At 44.4% G+C, this 19267-nt stretch overlaps 1 protein-coding gene across 5 annotated transcripts in view; it reads right to left on the bottom strand.

The window, feature by feature from the left end:
* The window catches only part of SRGAP2 (SLIT-ROBO Rho GTPase activating protein 2), a 262190-nt gene that overhangs the window by 228925 nt on the left and 13998 nt on the right, over positions 1-19267 (bottom strand). The window lies entirely within an intron of this gene.

Genomic DNA, 19267 nt, shown 5'->3' with positions numbered 1-19267 from the left:
ATTTACAAATTTAAATAAGATGCTTAGGGATTGTGTCTTTTTTTCTTTTTTAAGAATCTCTGCTGTAACTGACTTCTGGGGCTGACTGACCAACTACCGGTCCAATTACTGCAGGTAAGAACGTGTCCTCACTATACTTGCCTGCTTCTCTTAGGCTGACAGCAAACTGGGTTTATATCCCCTTGGTCCAAACTAACCGGGTAGCAGAGAAGGCTGACCTGGGGTTTTATAAAATAGACCCATTATATGTCTCTCAAACAAAATGCTGGTGGCATTTTAGCCATATTTCCAGAGACGGAGATGCTAACCTTTGTCAGCAAGAGCTGCACAGTGACTGCTCATGGCCTGAAGCGAGCCAAGAGATGAAGTATGCCCCAGAGGCCAGGCCAGCCGTGGCCACAGCTCTGGTCTGGACACAGCCTGTTCATCGATGCAAGTATCTCACGTGCCAACCTGGTATGTGATGTCATCTCTGCAAGGAGAAATGTCTCAGATGATGCTTTATTGAGAAAAGTCCCAAGTATCAAGGAGCAGCGAGATCCATTCCCAGAACCCCTTGATAGTCAGTCTAATACACTTCTCTTAATTTGCTTAGAATGCTGGATTTCTGTCCCACATAACAAGATACCAGGCACTGAAACTGAACCAACATCATTAACTTCCCACCAGTGCTTTATGCCATCAAGATGCGATCTGTCAAGGGAGGCAGCACGGCGCCTCATGTCAAGAGAAGTCTGCAGGAACAGAAAAGAAAACCGAGTGAAAAGGGAGGCTTCAGCAGAGTTTCAGCCTCCTGACAATGTTTTTAAAAGACTTATTTAACATACAGAGGATCTCATTGATGGAGAGAAAAGTATCAACCCTTTTTTTTCCTTTAAAGACAAAGGAATGGTTCAAGAGCAGGGAAAGAACTGGGAAAGCTTTTGTATACTGAGAGCTGAGTTTATTTTTATTCTCTGTGCCAACAGAGGCAAGGTAATTCTATAAGCATCATTTAACTTTCTCACTAGAAACAAAATAGAGTAAGGCAGTTAATGCCTTGTATTCTACATCTCCCATTCCCACTCCAGAATCACTGTTTTTCCCCAGAAAATTAAATTGATTCTCATACAATGGCACCCAAATGTGTGCTTTCAAAGGCATTTCCCAAAACTTAATGGGATCATCAATGAGAGGATGAGTAGCTATTTCCCATTTCAATTTGGAGTCAGAAAATCTGTGGGTCTCTAATTTTCTTCATTAGGGTTGGGCTCTGATGACCTCAAGGATCCCCCTCCTTCCAAAGGAATAAAAGGAAATGAGTTTCAGTGACAGCTGTTAAATTTTAGGTCAGGTATCAGCAAGAAATTCTTAATCTGAGGGCTGTCAATCAATGGAACAGGTTTCAAAATAGGTTGTGGAATCTTCTTCCCTGGAGACAGATAAAAATAGGCTAGGCCGCTGCCATCTGTTTTGGTAGGGTGCAGCCCTTCCGAGAGGCGGGTGAACAAACCCTGCTTCCCTCCAAGGGAGTCTACAAAGAAGCGATTAGGTTGTTGAGGGAAAAAGGAGAGAGGGTGCAGTCCGTCTGGGCCTAGTTGTAAAGCTGGGGGTTAGGTAGCTGAGAATCCCTATGGAAAGGGAAGATTTAAACTGAAAAGAGGAAGATATGAGGGGAAAAGACAGGAGATAACCGCACAGCTCTGAGCTCTTTGGGGAGAGCTGAACTGATCTGCTTCTCAGCTACAGCAGCTCCATGTGGTCCTGGGGACGGTGAGCTCAGCCACAGATCCTTGGGGAGGGCATTTTTCCCCTCCCTAGCTCCCAAACGAGTGTATACATGAAGTCTAAGAGAAGATGGGAACTGTCAAATAAACCCAACATCTCCCAGGTGACCAGCAGCATCCACAGAGCATTTCCGAAAATTTTTCCTTTAAAAGGCACTCTTCTCTTTGCTTGGCCACCTGAAATCCTACCCACTTCCTGCATTTCCTTCATTGCTATGGAAAGCTCTCTCGGGGCATGAAAAGGAATGAAACCTTCATCATGCACCTTTAGAAACCTAACTCCAGTGGAAAGTGCAAGAAACAGCCTCACTGTGGCCTGGAACCTCTGCAAAATTGGAGTTGTCCCTCTGCAGACGTGAGCCAACCTCTGACCCCATTTCTGTGCAACCACATCAAATACACACACTTGAGGCCCTCAACTAAGTCTTTGTTCGGACAGTGTCCTCCCACAGCACACTGGAGTCAGCCACATGGCACTGCACAGGGGCCTTTGGGCACCCAACGTTGCTGGTAGACACAACACAGGAAGCCCACTGTTTTCTCAGCCCGTATAGTACAAGAGGCCCCTGCAGGAGAGCAGTGAGGTCAACGAGTCAACACCAGGGACTCACCGAGCTGAGGTCCTCAGCAAACCAGAGACGGAGGTGAGGGATGGTCACCAGCTGTTGAGAGCTAGACAGTTAAGGGCGTGCAAGGTCAAACCAGTGCCCGAGGCTCAGTTCTTTAAAGAAGAATTTTTTCTGGTTGGGGTTGCCAGCTGAGGAGAAACCTGAAGCTCAAGCATGCAGCCTAGTGACTTTTTCCCCTTTCAGCAACGCCAGAGAAATTTGCAAAGATAACTAGGAGAAAATCAATACTGCAGAGCCCCAGATTTAAGAGGAGCCTTTGCAGAGGAGAAATCTGAGTCTGTTCTGTCTTTCCCGCTGTCCTAGTCAGATGAGATGGTGCTTCTACCCTCACAGAAGGTAACCAATCTTACCGAGAAGAACGAGGAGATAATGGAGAGAAAAGCGTCCTATAAACCCACGTATCCCAAAACAAATGAAAGAATAAGACTGTCATCATTGCTAAAACACACGGGCTGTCCCCCAAATGGGCGGTGAAATAGGAGCAATGTCACCTCAGAAAAGCAAGACTGCGTTCTGAGTCACCTCTGTAGACACTCTAGGGGTTCTGCTAGGTAGGACATCACCTTCTATCTTGTTGGTCTGGGGGCAACGCCAGCTATGAAAAGGGGCAGGTACCTTCCCTTCCTTTGCTGGACGCCACACATCAGTCTGGCCAGACATCCGAACCCTCTGGAATGTGCCAGACACTCCAGTCAAAATCCAGGACTTAGGATCAGCATTTCCGTTAAGTGTCTCTCCTCAGAACCCAGCTCAGGTGCAAAGGGAGAGCTCTCTCCCAGACCCGCCCTACAGAACTATGAAAATTCAGGGTTTGCTCATTTTTCAGAGCTGGGATCTTCAACACTTTGGGAATTCATTCATCAGACGTGGAATTCAGATTGCTTGAGGCCTTGGGGAACCGCAGCTAAGCAGCAGCGAGCTGGTTCCCATGGAGGAGACTGGGCAGACAATCCAGGAGTCGGGCGTCCTCCAGAGGCAGTCTCCTCCACCACCCATCACCTCCGGCTCCCCCCAGCAGGCAACAGGGAAACCAGTACAGATAAGTGAGTGGTGTCCTGTTGTCGAGCTCTACCAAGAAGGAGAACCCACTTGAACTTTCTGTAGACTGGAGCTGGAAAAAGAAGGAAAGGAGGCAACAACAATGGAGTAACCAATCCACCAGCTTCCTATACACTCATAACTCAACACGATAAGGCTGGCAGGCTGCCAGACTGTATTCTCTGCAGCAGGATAAAGCTGAAAAGGCTGTGAAATCAGAGTGTGGGACAGTGAAGAGAGCACTGGATTAGACATCAAAAGATCTTAGAATGGGAATTAGTTAATGCAAACGAGCCAGAGGGAATCTGGGGGGATACAGAAATCCTCAATATGTTGAGCATGATTGTGGTTACACAAGTGTGAACACTTGTCAAAACCCACTGAACTCTAGGTTTTAAGCAGGTGAATTTTCTAGTGTATAAATCACACCTTAATAAAATCTTAAAAAAAAAAAAATCTTCATTCTAAAATTCTGAAAGTAAAAGTGAAAGCCGCTCAATCGTGTCCAACTCTTTGCGACCCCATGGACTGTAGCCTGCCAGGCTCCTCTGTCCATGGAATTCTCTAGACCAGAATAGTGGTGTGGGTAGCTCTTCCCTTCTCCAGGGGATCTTCCCAACCCGGGGATCTTCCTAACCCAGGGATCAAACCCAAGTCTCCTGAATTGCAGGTGGATTCTTTACCGTCTGAGCCACCAGGGAAGCCCAAAAATACTGGAGTGGGTAGCCTATCCCTTCTACAGGTACTCTGCATGACCCAGGAATTGAACTGGGGTCTCCTGCATTGCTGGTGGATTCTTTACCAGCTGAGCTACCAGAAATTCTAATTCACCCTTATTAACTGTGGGGCCTTGGACAAGACAGTTACCTACCTAATGCTTCACTTTCCCCATCTATTAAATGGTTTTAATAATTTCTGCCCTGCTTACCTTACAGAATTTTAAGGTCACATGACATCATATATGTGACTCAATTTCAAAAAGCACAAAATGTTAAGCTGTTATGAGGTAACTACAATCATGTTTGCTCCCTGACTCTTGGGATCTCCTTGCTCTGTATTTCCTGATGATCTGCAGGTGTGGAGGGAAATTCCACTCTATTTCATAGCTGATGGTTTCAAAACTCTTCCCTCTGGAGAACTCTGAGCTGAGTCTTCTCTCCACCTGCCCACCTCTTCACCATGGAAAGGTCAGTTACTGCGAGGGTGGGGGCCCTCCTGGTCCCACAGATAAGCGCCCAGCATGGAGCGCAGCCACCCAACCAGAACGCAGACACCATTCTGGAAGCACGCACCCTCCCCTTCCTGGAGAAACTAGCGAGCTGGCATCTCACACGTGCCCACAGGGCACTCTTTCAGGCAGAGGAAAAGGAAAGAAAATGCAGGATCTTCTCACAGAAGGACAAAAGGGGAAAAACGTGGAAACCTGGGAGGTTAGGTACAAACCCACTCAGCTAAAATTAGCTAAAAGAGACTGAGATCATCAAATCCAACTCCATCATTATCAAAATCAGAAATCTAATTCTCTCAGAAGGCAAGAGCTCAAGGCTAAGCAAAACTGGTAGGTAGGATCAGTTGCAGGTGCCTCGGCGTCCTAGCTCTGGCTGTATGCACATGGGCACTTCTCCCTGGGATGCCCTGCTTCCCTAATTTGGCATCTAGTAGCCCTGGACCCTTATCAAAACCTCTTCCAGGAAACAGACACAATCTCATTCTCAAGTATAAATAAATAACACTTCCAAGTAAGGGAAGGAAAGAGACCATAAACCTGTTTTTGTCACAGGTAAAGCCAAGAGTGAAAGAGACATCTTCTCCCCATCCCCCCCCCCCCCCCCCCCCCCGCCCACAGCAGACCTTGACAACAGCCCCCAGACACACCCAGTAGCCAGTTTTCTGCCCAGCCTCAGGCAAATGGAGAACTAAAGCTTGAAACCGTTCCAGATAAGTTCAAGTGGCTTTACAAAGAAGTTCAAGTGGGCCAGCGGAGATGTGGGTCTTATCTGTAAGCCTGCCATATCATCTTGCAGAGCTTGGGCTGTAAGTAGCAACACTGCCCCACAGAAAGGTGAATTATCCATCCTGCATTAATGGGAATCAGAGATCCACATACAGTCCTGCCATTCAGCCCTGCAAATGCTCCTTTTTAATCCATCCTGAGAATACCATTCATTCTGGGATAAAGAAGATGTGGTATATCTATCTATATAATGGAATATTACTCGGCCATAAAAAAGAATAAGATAATAACATCTGCAACAACATGGATGAACCTAGAGATTATTATACTAAGTAAAGTAAGTTAGAAAGAAAAAGACAAATACCATATGATTATCACTTTTTGTGAAATCTAAAAAAATAGTGCAAATGAACTTATTTACAAAACAGAAACAGACTCACAGACATAGAAAACATGGAAGCATACCTGTTTTCCACCCAGCAAGTAGCAGGAGCTTAAAAACAGATAAATAAATGAGACACACCACTCCCCTGCAACTGTCCTCTGTGGCCTCCCAATGCGCCCACAGGAATCAATGCAGAGTCCTCTCTAGGCCAGCCATGTGGTCTGACTTCTCCGCCTACTCCACAGCCCTCTCCCACCTGCTCTCTACCTCTGGCTGCACAGACCCCGCCCCTATTCCTCAAACATACGGAGCTCTGTGGACCTTCAGACCTTGGCAGCCTTGTTCCCTCGCCCCCAGATCTGCCCTTACAAGGTCAGCTTGGGAGTTATATCCAAGAGGCTTTCCTTGACCACACATGGGTTAAGTAAGCTCCATCCACACCAGTCCCTGCCAGCCACTCGTGAACCTGTCACCTGATTTCTTTTATATTTTGGGTGGGGAGTGGGTGGGAAGAGTACACCACAGAGCTTGCAAGATCTGTTCCCCGACTAGGGATTGAACCTGGGACACAGCACTGAGAAACTGAAATCCTAACCGCTAGACCACCAGGGAACCCCAATACCACCTGATTTTTATTTCCTTCAGAACACTTGACTACCTTTCATTACGCTACTAATAGATCCATTTATCTCTTTACTGTATATTTCTCCCACTAAGATTACAGCTCCACGAAAGCAAAGAGCTACTCTGTCTTGTGGTAGCCCCATTTCTAGCACCAGACCAGAGCCCAGTGTATAGTGGACATGCATCAGTGTGTGCTGAGTGCATGAGTGAATGAACTAACATTTTAAACAAGTCAAACTGAAGTCTTTTAAAGACAGGGTAAGGCCCTCTGGTGGGGACCACAGAGACAGTGCCCTAGTTCACTCCAGTGCTCACAAGAAATGCCAGCACTGGTACACACTTCACCAACAGGGAAACACATCTGTAAGATGCTGAGGCAAAATCAAGAGCCTCCACCAGGCATTTCCATAATTAATCATCGGCGTTCACAGGCTGAGTTACCTCTAATCCCGACTCTAGCATCGATCTGAAGGAAACCTATTCATTTAAACTGACAAAAAGACGCTGTCGTTTTCATTTCCATTACAAAGCATGCCAATGTAGCAGAAATACTTTGATTGATTGGACATCTTTCTCTCAATCCAGGTGGCAACTGATCAGCTTACCAAGGGACAAATAAGTTCAACAACTCAAGACAAAAGCAGAAGTCTTTCCTCACTTTCTTTTTCTTTCTCTCTTTCCTTATGAGGCATAAGTAAGATACTATATTTAAAATATAGAAAATTACTAATATGTAACTTCAGTTCAGTTCAGTTCAGTTCAGTCGCTCAGTCGTGTCCGACTCTCCGCGACCCCATGAATCACAGCACGCCAGGCCTCCCTGTCCATCACCAATTCCTGGAGTTCACTCAAACTCATGTCCACAGAGTCAGTGATGCCATCCAGCCATCTTATTCTCTGTCGTCCCCTTCTCCTCCTGCCCCCAACCTTTTAGGAGACATTAAACTGTGACACTGTCATCCATTTTGTTTGAAATAAGGTAAGATACATATACATGTATACATATACATATATATGTGTATCTATATATATATAGATACACTTATATCTATGCAACTAGAAGAACTAGAACAAGCAACTAGAAGAACTCCTACTGTAATTGCCTGTGGAATACACAGACACCATAGTCCAGTGAGTGATGTACCACCTCATCTCCATCAACACCTAATTCCTGCTCCTACAGAGAATAAATGAGATGACAGAACTAAAAGTACTTTGAGTCTCTGAAAGAAAGAAGCCATTGAAATTCTGAAATTACAAAAAACAAAACAAACCCAAATACGGTCTCTGAGGGAGAAAAAAAAAAAGACACTGCACAAAAAGAAAGGCAAGGTGTTAATTGCTGAAGAGTCCTTCAGGTTGAAGAGAGCCATCCTTCACTACCATTCTGTCTTCCCTTTCAAGGATCCCCAGTGATCAGTGCTACCATCACAATCAGGTTGCTTATTCAGTGGCTTTTTGACAGCCAAGATGCTAGGAGTTGCTAGGCATTCAGGTGCAGTCCAGCCAAGCAGGCCTGCACAGGTTTCCACCACACCCAGGTTTCAGCTTGGGAGAAAATGAAAATGACCAAAAGAGTTTTAATGAGTTGTTAATGATTTAAGCATTCATCAAGATATTTTTGCAAGATAAGACAAAGAAGATCTTCAACAGTAGTGAATGCCATTACACAACTTTGGCACAAATTTAGGAAGCTTCTAAAATAGAACTAAGACTGCAAGATCCTACGGTCCAGCCTTCTGCCCCCACTCAGAAGCAGCCCCATTACATCCTACCTTATACCCTTCCTTAAAAAAATATTCTATTCTTTTCTTTAAATGTCCTTGAACAGAGTATTCAATAGCCTTTCTTTATAGTTTCATTCTATTGCTTCACAAGCACTTGGCTTTTATCTAATGTCAACCCTACCTCTCAGTTGCTTACATTTGGACTTAAGCAACTGCTTGAGTTACAGCCCAGTCCAACTGTTGTTGTTGTTTAGTTGCTAAGTCATGTCTGATTCTGCGACTCCATGGACTGTAGCCCGCCAGGCTCCTCTGTCCATGGGATTTCGCAGGCAAGAATACTGGAGTGGGTTGCCATTTCCTTCTCTAGAGGATCTTCCCAACCCAAGGGATCGAATCCGAGTCTCTTGCATTGGCAAGTGGATTCTTTACCGCTGAGCCAGCTGGGAAGCCCTAGTCTGACTGTACCATAGGCTAAATCTGAGGAAGCCAAGACTAAACTTGAGTTGTTTCTATAGACAAAAGTACAGTGGTTGACAATAAAGATTACCTAATTGAAGGAAGACTGGTTTTAAGCAGTTTAATAAACTGCTTTTGAACTGCGGTGTTGGAGAAGACTTACAAGTCCCTTGGATTGCAAGGATATCAAACCAGTCAACCTTAAAGGAAATCAATACTGAATATTCATTTAAAGGACTGATTCTGAAGCTGAAGTTCCCATACTTTGGCCACCTGATGCAAAGGGTCTTAGAAAAGACCCTGGTGCTCGGAAAGACTGAAGGCAGGAGGAGAAGAAGGGGATGACAGAGGGCAAGATGGTTGGCTGGCATCACCGACTCAACAGACACGAGTCTGAGCAAGCTCCGGTGATGTGGAAGGACAGGGAGGCCTGGCGTGCTGCAGTCCGTGGGGCCACAGAGTCAGACGCGACTGAGCAACAACAGAAATAAACTCCATGCTCACAGGTTCCCGCACCTGATATGTTTTTCAGAAACACCTCCAACAAGATGAAGAGGTTGGGAAATGGTTCCCTTGGCTAGTTAAAAAAGAATGTCATCTTAAAAAAAGAAAAGAAAAAAAATCACCCTGAGGAGCCTGCAGACATACATCATTCTTTTAGACAGCATTTTTGCAAGTAGATTTGATTTTGTTTTCCAAATGTATCCAACTTTGGAAATTTCAAGATCGAAATAGAGGAAGATCTATTTTGCCCAAAAGGAAGGTCCTCCAATTCCCCACTCCTGTCTCCAAAATAAATTAGTCAGTTTTACATTAAGTCAAGACACTGAGATTGCTGTTAAATAAGAACGATTCTAGGTCATAGGTAAGATTGCTTTTCAAACTATCAACAATAGTATATATTAAATGTCCAGCAGTGTGCAAAACATCAAGGGCAGGTGCAAAAGAAATATAAAATAGAGTTTCTGTCACCCATACCTAACAATGCAGAGATAGCCCTTAGTTAATTTACCAATAGAGTATGCTGCATAATAAGATTATCTATAAATTTGTATTTGAAGTTCAAACACATTTCCCCAAAAAAAGGCATGCAATAGTGTTTCAGTTCTCAGGCTGGTAAGAAACTGACTTAGCCCACAATGTAAGTGAAATATCCAGCATGTGCAAATGAAACATGATATAGAAAAGCACAGTGTAAGAATAGAAATACTGACATGTATATGGCACTTTGTTAGCTATAAAGAGTTTTTCATAAACAGAAACTTCACCATGACTCTGTGAATAGGTGGCATTTGGTAGAACATGGTGATATCATCAACAGTTGAGGAAATGGAGGCATAGGCAGCCTAGAAACTTCTTCGAAGCCACAAAGCTACTAAGTGGCAATAGGACTCCTCACTGGTGCAAAACTGAATAAGAAACAGGTTGTGGAGGGCTTTGCTTTCTTTGTTGTTTAAGACTGATGCCTGAGAAAGAAAAAATTTCATTTGAGAAAGATGAGGACATAAATGGAAACTTTCAAGGATTCCACAGGAGGCTTAGGGGCACTTTTAGACGCTTCCAACATTGACAACACTGGTGTTTTATTGCTCTCATTTCACTGTGAACCGCGTGGAAGGGTTTTTCTCCTTTCAGGTTCCTCACTAGTCCACTCATTATGATTAAGGTACGCTGGAGGAGGGTGTTCAGTTTGGGTTTAACTCATGAAGAATACACCAGCAGTGAGAAGGATTTGGAAAGATCTTTGAGAATGGATAAGCACTGGAAAAGAGAAGGGAAGGAAGAAGTGTGATGAGACAACCTTGTGCGTGAGAAAGACTGAGGCAGAAGGAAGGCAAAGGGGATGAGGGCTGAGGGAGCCATCATTCTATTAAGAGACCACAGGCTGGGGTAGAGTCTGCGCTCACCTCTGCACCATCCAGCCTAGGCGGCTTGGCTAGAGGCAGACAGAGGAGGAGGCAGCAGCTGCCACAAGCCAGCTTTGCACAAATCTGGGTCCCTGCTCCGCAGTGAGGGTCTCCAGTTTGAGACATCTATGAAATTAGCAGATGACAACACAAATAATCACACATCTACACCTTTCACAAAAATCCCTTTAACTGAATAAAAGTGTGAAGAATTTCATTCATTCATTCATCCAATAAACATTTACTGTGTGCCAAAGCATCACACTGGATGCCAGAGAAGCAAACATAAACAGAGACAGCCCCTGCCTTCAAGGAGCTCACAGTTTAGTGTGTGAGAAAAGGACGTGAAAAAATGAATGCAAAGTAATACAGCTGGTGTGAATGTATTTGAACATGGACTACAGCCTCGGCATATTCGCTTTAAGCACAGATGGAAGACAATAGGTTCCCTGATATGATTTACTTGGCAGACTTGGTGGTTATCATTTACCCATCTGTACAGAGGCCCACACTAATATTTAGGCCAAATCTACATTATTAATCACATATTTGCCTGCCAAGTCACTCTTGATGCCTACCCTGCCCAAGTTGCTGTTTTGTTCCTAAAGGGGAAGAATGGGTGTGCCCATAAATCTTGCCCAAATTGTGTAAGAGCAAACCTAGACTTGGGGCGCTGCAAAAGAGGTTCACCATCACATGGCATGTCGTTTCAAGCATGGCCCAGAAGCTGACTCACCTTAACAGACACCCGGAGTCCACATTATATAGGTCAAGTCCCATTAAAACAAACTCCAAGAGACTGTCCACCATTTTCTGCCATAGCATGTAAAGTCTTAATGCATACTTGTTTGCACCATGTACTTTCCAAAGCAGATGCACAAACATTATACTATTTAATCAACAGAGCAATCCCTAGGTATGCTTATTACACGATCATCTTGTATTTGAAGAAACTGAGATCAGGAGAGGTTACAGATTCACTCAGGGCCATGGAGTTAATGCAGGAACCTGCCTGCCAGCGGAGGGGATGCAGAAGACTCAGCTTCGATTCCCGGGTCAAGAAGATCCCCTGGAGTAGGAAAGGGCAAACACACGAGTATTCTTGCCTGGGAAATTCCATGGACAGAGCAGTTTGGAGGGCTATGGTCCATGGGGTCATAAAGAGTCGGACACGACTGAGCAAGCACACATGTAGTTAATGCAAGGGTCAAACTGGAACTGGTGTGCAAACCTTCTAGCCTTCATTTGGGTGGTTTTTTTCCTACCAAACTGTTTAAAATCCAGTTGCTTAAAATTCGCAAGCTGACTGTAGGTAATCCTGGTTACTCAGAAAGGAAAAAAAGAGGAGGATAATAATTCCTACAGTCTCCTTGGATCCAGCACATTGGATGAGAAGCAATCATAGGCCATTCTGCTCAAGGCAGAAGTAACACTAAAAATTTAAAGCCTTTGGAGGTGATGCTGGAATCCACTTAGTGCAACTGCCAATATCACAAATACATTTTCCCATAAACAGCTTTAGCCTGATCTCCTCTCTCAACAAATTCCACATTACAATCTCTAATCAAGTCCTCTATCTCATCATTCCAGAGTTACTCAAATTAAGACGATTAGCCACTTCTGCTTCCACACCTTGAAACAGCACGGGCACCACCCAGCCATGCAGTGCTGAACTCGGCCTCTCCCACACTCCCTGGGATGCTTTTAAAATAACTTGTTTCTTTGCCAGCTCTTCATCAACAATGGGAGTTCAGGCTGTGGAGGGTGGTGGCAGGGTTTGACTTGACTTTTCTTTAACTCACAGGCTGACCCTCAGATGGAGCCTCTAACCAAATCTCAGGGCAGGAGAGGGGCTTATCAGAGAACAGGAGAGCTCGGAGCTCCAGTTTTTCCTTTCCTTGTTTAGGGAGTGGGTAAAGAAAATGCTATTAATTCCTGAACACAAACAGTAAGTCCCCTTCAAGGGAGAGCATTTCTCAAACTGAAATGCAAAGAAGCTGCAAATGAGGTCAGGTATTTGGCAAGTACATGAGGTGTCATCTATTTCACGGTTTCTCTGCAGCATTCCCAATTTAGAAGAAAGGAAAATGACAGATTTAATGAAAGTAGGGTGGAGGCAGTGGGGAAGGGATGGCACTGTCACTTGCCTGATGCAATGCCTGCTTGAATGGAACTGTCATCTCCAACTCAGGATGTCCAGAATAATGCTCCCTCTCTTGGCAAGCGCAGTGACCCTGACTTCCCCTTGTCTGTTTCTGCCACTGCCACCATCATCCTCTCTGTCTACCAAGCTAGAAACCCCAGGCACTCCTGACTCTTACCTTGGCCCTGGCTCCCACACCCAGCTCATAAGCCTGTTCTCCCACCTGAATAGTGTCTCCAACTATAATGTGGACAAACATGGTACTGATGGGAAAAGAACAAGCAGGCTCGGGAGCCTAACAGACCTGGGTCTCAGTGACCACCCCACCCCAGACACCTGTCACCTCGGATCATCTGTCTCAGCGTGGCTTGCTAGTTCAGTAAACGGAGAACTGTATTCCCCCTGTCGGTGACATTAAGAATAGGTCATATTTAATAACTGTGGTGTTGGAGAAGATTCTTGAGAGACCCTTGGACTGCAAGGAGATCCAACCAGTTCATCCTAAAGGAGATCAATCCTGGGTATTCATCGAAGGACTGATGCTGAAGCTGAAGCTCCAATACTTTGGCCACCTGATGCAAAGAGCTGACTCATTTGAAAAGACCCTGACGCTGGGAAGGCTGGATGGCATCGCTGACTCAATGGACATGGGTTTGAGTGAACTCCGGGAGTTGGTGATGGACAGGGAGGCCTGGCGTGCTGCGGTTCACGGGGTCACAAAGAGTCAGATACAATATCATTTTGACCACTTCAGTGCAGGGCAGACTCTGGCTAATCTTCAAGATCATCAAAATCCATCTAGCCCCACCTCACTCTCCTCTGCTCCAGCCAGAATCTACTCACTCACTCACTCAGCAAACATTTTTGGGTGCCCACCACATGCCAACACGCTGCTGGATGCTGGGAACGTGGAAATGAAAGAATGCCCACCCTCGAAGAGCTCACAAGCGCCTTTCTGGTAGGGAGTGCGTGTCTGCGGGAAGGGGCCTGGGGCGGGGTGAGGGTGGATAGAACCATCATTGTATTTCGGTGTAGGAAGTGAAGCAGGGTGGGGTGGGGGGGTGAGCATGGTGGGGCTGTGGGAACACCACTGAGGGAGGCGCACACACAGCCTCTGTTCTCTCCTCCTACTCCCCAGTAAGTCAAGGTCCTATTCATTCTGGCCCACACCTCTCCCATCTCTGAGTTCCTCAAGTTCTTATCAATACTACTCATTTTCAGTCATCCACTGGCTGATGTCATTTCTCGTATTGCTGTTGGCTAAATTATTTTTTAAATTACTTTTTGCATACGCTGGCTGTTTTTCACCACTGCTTTAAGCAGAGGATACCCGCTAGATTCTAGATAGCTCTAAATCTCTTGTGGATCCAATACACTAATTATGGGTAACATAGGTGATATATTCAGGGTTACTGACAATCGCAAAATCCTATATTTATTTGGCAAATACATTCTCCCCTCACTGCTAGGTCCTGACTTCTGCATGGCTTACCCTTGGAATTCAACCCAAAATGAGAGAAGAGACCTCCAGCTATCTCTGAAACACTTTCCAACAAGAATTTGCTAAAATTATAGTTTTAAAACCTTCAAAGAAGTTTTTAAATGTAAGAAGCTCTTCAAATAAAGTCTGAGGTGGACACTCAACATAGCAAACATAAAAGTAGATCTGATCTGCCTGGAGACATGATGAGAGCCTACAGCTGCCTACATCCAGCTCTTCACTAACAGCCTGTCGCACTTCCAGGATTAAACACCACTAAGTGTGATGGCAAGCTCATTTTGCCCACAAATACATGTAAACTCAATACACGGCCAAACATGACATTACGGATTAATGGAGGAAAAGATGGCTCCTTCCAACAAACAGAACCAGAACAAATGGTTAGCCATATAGACCAGAAAAGAAAGTTAGATCCCAACCTCACACCACTCACAAAAAAGAAATTCTGCGTTTATGCAAGTCAGATTTGTGAGAGGTGAAACTTAAAAAACATTTAAAAGAACACAAAGGAGAATAAATATCCTTATGATTTCAGGATAGGAAAGGTTATATGTATGTGCATTCTAAAATAAGCCCAAACAATAAAGAATAAGCTAGACAGATTTGAATATATTAAAATTTTAAATTTCTTATACATGAAAGAATCCAATAAAAACTGAAAAGATACACCAACTCTGGGTGAAGGTATTTGCAAGCCATATCACCAACAGAAGATAAGTAACCAGAATATATAAGAAACACCCAAATGTCAATGACAAGTAAAAGCAAGACCACCTAAAAAAGCTGTTTCTAGACTTTAATTTAAGAACTACTCTGGGTATGTTTCCAGCTCAATTCTCGTAGAAAACACAGTGAGGTGGTAATCTGTCCCACTTAGAAACATTTATATGTTATTAGAGTTTATAGTGTCTGTTACCATATATTATCTCAGTTTATCTACACAACTCTAGGATGTAAGCGAACATATATGATGCTACTTTATAAATGAGGAAATTAATACTCAAGAAGTTATCAGCTTTAGGAATATATATCACTTCCTAAGTGAAGTCGCTCAGTCGTGTCCAACTCTTTGAGACCCTGTGGACTGTAGCCCATCAGGCTCCTCCGTCCATGGGGTTCTCCAGGCAAGAATACTGGAGTGGGTTGCCATTTCCTTCTCCAGGAGATCTTCCCAACCCAGGGATTGAACCGGGTCTCCCGCATTGTAGGCAGACGCTTTACCGTCTGAGCCACACGGGAAGTCACTTGCTAATGAATAGCAAAATCTAGATTCTTCACCGTCTAATCTATAAACTTTTTATTAAAAGATTTACCTACACTTCTAAAAAAATATATCTTCACACAAAAACCTGTACATGAATGTCCACAGCCACTTTATTCATAACAGTCAAAAACTGGAAACCACCTAGCTGTCCCTCAGTGGGTAAAAGGGTGACAAACTGTGGTCCATCCATAGAGCAGAAGGCTATTCAGCAATAAAGAGGAATCAACTAACGAAACTCACAACAACCCAGGTGGGTCACCAGAAACTCACGCTGAGTGAACAGAAAGCCAGTCCTAAAGGGCTGTATACTATACAATTCCATTTATATGATAATCTTGAGATGGCAAGTTCATGCCGCGGGGAACAGACTGGGAGTGTCTCCAGGAGTTAAGGAGTAAGCACTAAGTGGGGCGGGGCGAAGTGAAGGGGAGACAGGGCTCTCACAGGTCAGCCTGAGGCGATGAGCGTCAGTGACGGCCGCTCAGCACTGTGACTGCACCGATGCCAGTGTCCTGACTGCACTAGCATCTTGCACAGGGCTAACCACCAAGGGAAGCTAAATCAAAGGTGTATGCAATCTCTGCATTGTTTCTGATGACAGCACGTGAGTGCAGAATTATCTCAGAATCAAGTATTTTATTTAAAGCATTTTAAATAAAGCGCAGAAAACAAAAAGCAAAAAGGCCTGAAATCTCTCTGCCCTGCTATATGGGTACCAGTTAAAGGTTAAATAAGATAAAGTGTGGAAAGGCATTTCTCAGACTGTCAAGTGCTCTATTAACACCAGGAGGTAATCACAGTCCATTCCCTCCCCCCGGCCCCCAGCAGCCTTATCAGTGTTACTCATTGTCAGACTATTCTCCCCGTTCTGGGCCTTCTATATCCCTCCACTGTAGTCCTACCACATGCCTTTAAATAGGCTGAAGTTCCTTGACAGCTAAAACCTTGTTCAGTTCAGTTCAGTCGCTCAGTTGTGTCCGACTCTTCGCGACCCCATGAACCGCAGCACGCCAGGCCTCCCTGTCCATCACCAACTCCCGGAGTTCACTCAAACTCACCTCCATCTAGTCGGTGATGCCATCCAGCCATCTCATTCTCTGTCGTGCCCTTCTCCTCCTGCCCCCAACCCCTCCCAGCACCAGAGTCTTTTCCAGTGAGTCAGCTCTTCGCATGAGGTAGCCAAAGTATTGGAGCTTCAGCTTTAGCATCAGTCCTTCCAATGAACACCCAGGATTGATCTCCTTCAGAATGGACTGGTTGGATCTCCTTGCAGTCCAAGGGTTAGGGTTATTTACCTCTATATGCCCACAACCTAGCATATACAAAGCACACAATAGGTGCTCAATAAACGGAGGCTGGACTGAAATCAGCTCATGATTTCCTTGTTCAATACAAGGTGAACCAAAACTGGTGGTGCTGCGGAGGGGAGGGGACTGGGAAGAACACCTTGACAGCCGTGAGCCAACACCGTGAAAGTTCCATCAATTATCTACTCCTTCCCCTGGATACTGAGAACCCAAGTGAAGCCAAGGGCTCTCCAAGGGTGTGGCGGCAGTAGCAAAAGCATGAGTTCAGTTCACCGCCTCCTTTTTATCCTGCTTCAAGCTCTGCAAATGAAGGAGTTGAACATCTATAGTTTGGGTCACCGGAACAAGATGGAAAGTAGGCTCCAGTCTTTTTTCTGGAAAAGACTGTAAAGGTTAGCCGACAGACCTTTTCCTGACACGATTAGACTGAAGAGCTGCCCAGGGCCAGAAGAACGTACTAAATGATCTGTCAGGATCTCTCAGAGACCTCACACTCTCTGCCTAGGCAAACAGGTGTGGCTGGTAGGGTAGGGGGGGGAGGGATCCCGTGCCCTGAAAACAATGCTAGCTCCTTACTCCTCCTCCAAACAGTTTCAAGCATTAAAAAAAAAAAAGAACACAAGTGAGTGCTCTGCTGCTCCTAATGTTATCGGATAATTTTTCAAATTCTTACTCAATTACATATCACAGTCTTATCTTCAATCTCCAAAGGCCAAATAGCCCTGCTTTCACATCATGCCCACTGAGCCTGCAGAACACAAGTACCGCTCCCAAGTAATTCCAGCTCTCATGAACATGAGATCGTTTTACACTGAGTTTTGTTAAGAGAGAGCGTGTGTGTTTGTGTGTGTGTATGTGTGTGCATGCACGCACGCACATCGTCTCCTGCGAGGAGCAAGAAGACTTGAGGCAATGGAAGGTGAAAAACTTGGGAGGTTTCTTTCCGCCTGGATAATGATTAACATTTTGCTGGTGAATCCAGAACAGCTAGCATTTCTAGACCAGCAGTCCTGCTCCCTGGCCCAAGTAGGAGAGAAAGCTCACGGGCACACATATACCATCAGAAAGAACTAACTGATCAACCTATGTCAGACTGGCAGTGGGAGCACTGTGGTTACTTTAAAGGCTGGGTTTAAAGACTAGGTGTTTCAAAATTGTGTTGTCACTGGTCTTAAAATATCCAGATCAAGAACCTCTTTAATCAAAGCAGCAGATATCATCTACCCAGAATACTTCAGTGTTTGTTTAAAATTGCTGACAGCAAAAAGCTGAGATAACTTACATCACCACAAATCACTGAATAAATAAGAGAGGTCAAGAGATACAGCACAACTGACTCCAAGGATGTCTAAAACACAAAGCTTATTAATGTCATTCGAAGAGAAAACCTTACACTCACATGTTAAATCTAATTTTTTTATTATATAAATGAACTTACTGACAAAAAAGCAACAGACTCACAGATTTCGAAAGTAAACTTACCATTACCAACAGAGAAACATGGTAGGAAGGGATAAACTAGGAATTTGGGATTAACCTATACATAAAAGAGATAATCAACAAGGACCTCCTGTATAGCACAGGGTACTCTACTCAACATTCTGTAATGGTCTGTATGAGAAAAGACTGAAAACAAATGAATATGTATATGTATAATGGAATCACTCTGCTGTTCACGTGAAATTAACACAACATTATCAATCCACTATACTCCAATAAAAGTTTTAAAAAACGATGAAACCATAAACCAGAAGTAGGAGAAATAAGTAGGAAGAACTACGATATCTGTTCTCTGCTTTCTAGCCTTCTCTCAGGACAGCTATCAGTGTGAAAACTCTGTGTGTCAACTCATTTGAAGATAACCACTTTGGATCATATGTCCTAAAAATGACGAAGCAAGGAACCAGTAATCTATCTTTCTACTTTATAGCTGAGAATTCCAAAGGTGGAAGGACTCATCCCACACGATGCAGCTAGTCCTCCATGGCCCCACAGCTGTGAATGATATTTTTTAAAATGCCGTAATGATAAAAATATGAGCGGTCATCATTATTAACAGTACTCATTTTAAAACAACAGACTGTTACTTAGCCTATTCATTAGGTGGAGAGAAAACACACATAATCATAGAAACACTTCCATTCTGTATCACAGCATACCTCATCACACTTCTCAAAGGAATCCCTTCATTGACAAGGGCCTACCGTATGGAGAGGAACAGAAGATGCAAGAGGCCATCCTGTATCCTGGCAGAGCCTGTCACTTACCCCACAGCCCAGATGTCTCCATCAAGCCTACTCAGTTCCACACCTGCACCACCTCCCCCTGCTTGCCCCAGCCCAGATGTCAGGGATTAAAACCTCTCACTTCCTTATTTCTTTAATTTTAATTAGAGACAATCACCCAGCTTCCTTTTTCTTTTAAATTCAAGCTTTGCACACCACGTAAGTGACTATAATACCAAGAGTTACACAATTCCATCTCTGGCCCGCCAACATCGATGAGGAAAACTATCATCAGGAGAGGATTTCTCAGTCTGAAAGCTTCTGAGCTTACTGGGATCCCT

The sequence above is a fragment of the Moschus berezovskii genome, chromosome 17 (assembly GCF_049115385.1).
Source record: "Moschus berezovskii isolate FMDL1 chromosome 17, NW_MosBer_1.0, whole genome shotgun sequence".
Taxonomy (NCBI): Eukaryota; Metazoa; Chordata; class Mammalia; order Artiodactyla; family Moschidae; genus Moschus; species Moschus berezovskii.
Note: the sequence above shows the minus strand (reverse complement) of the source record. Positions and strands in the feature narration are given on the sequence as shown.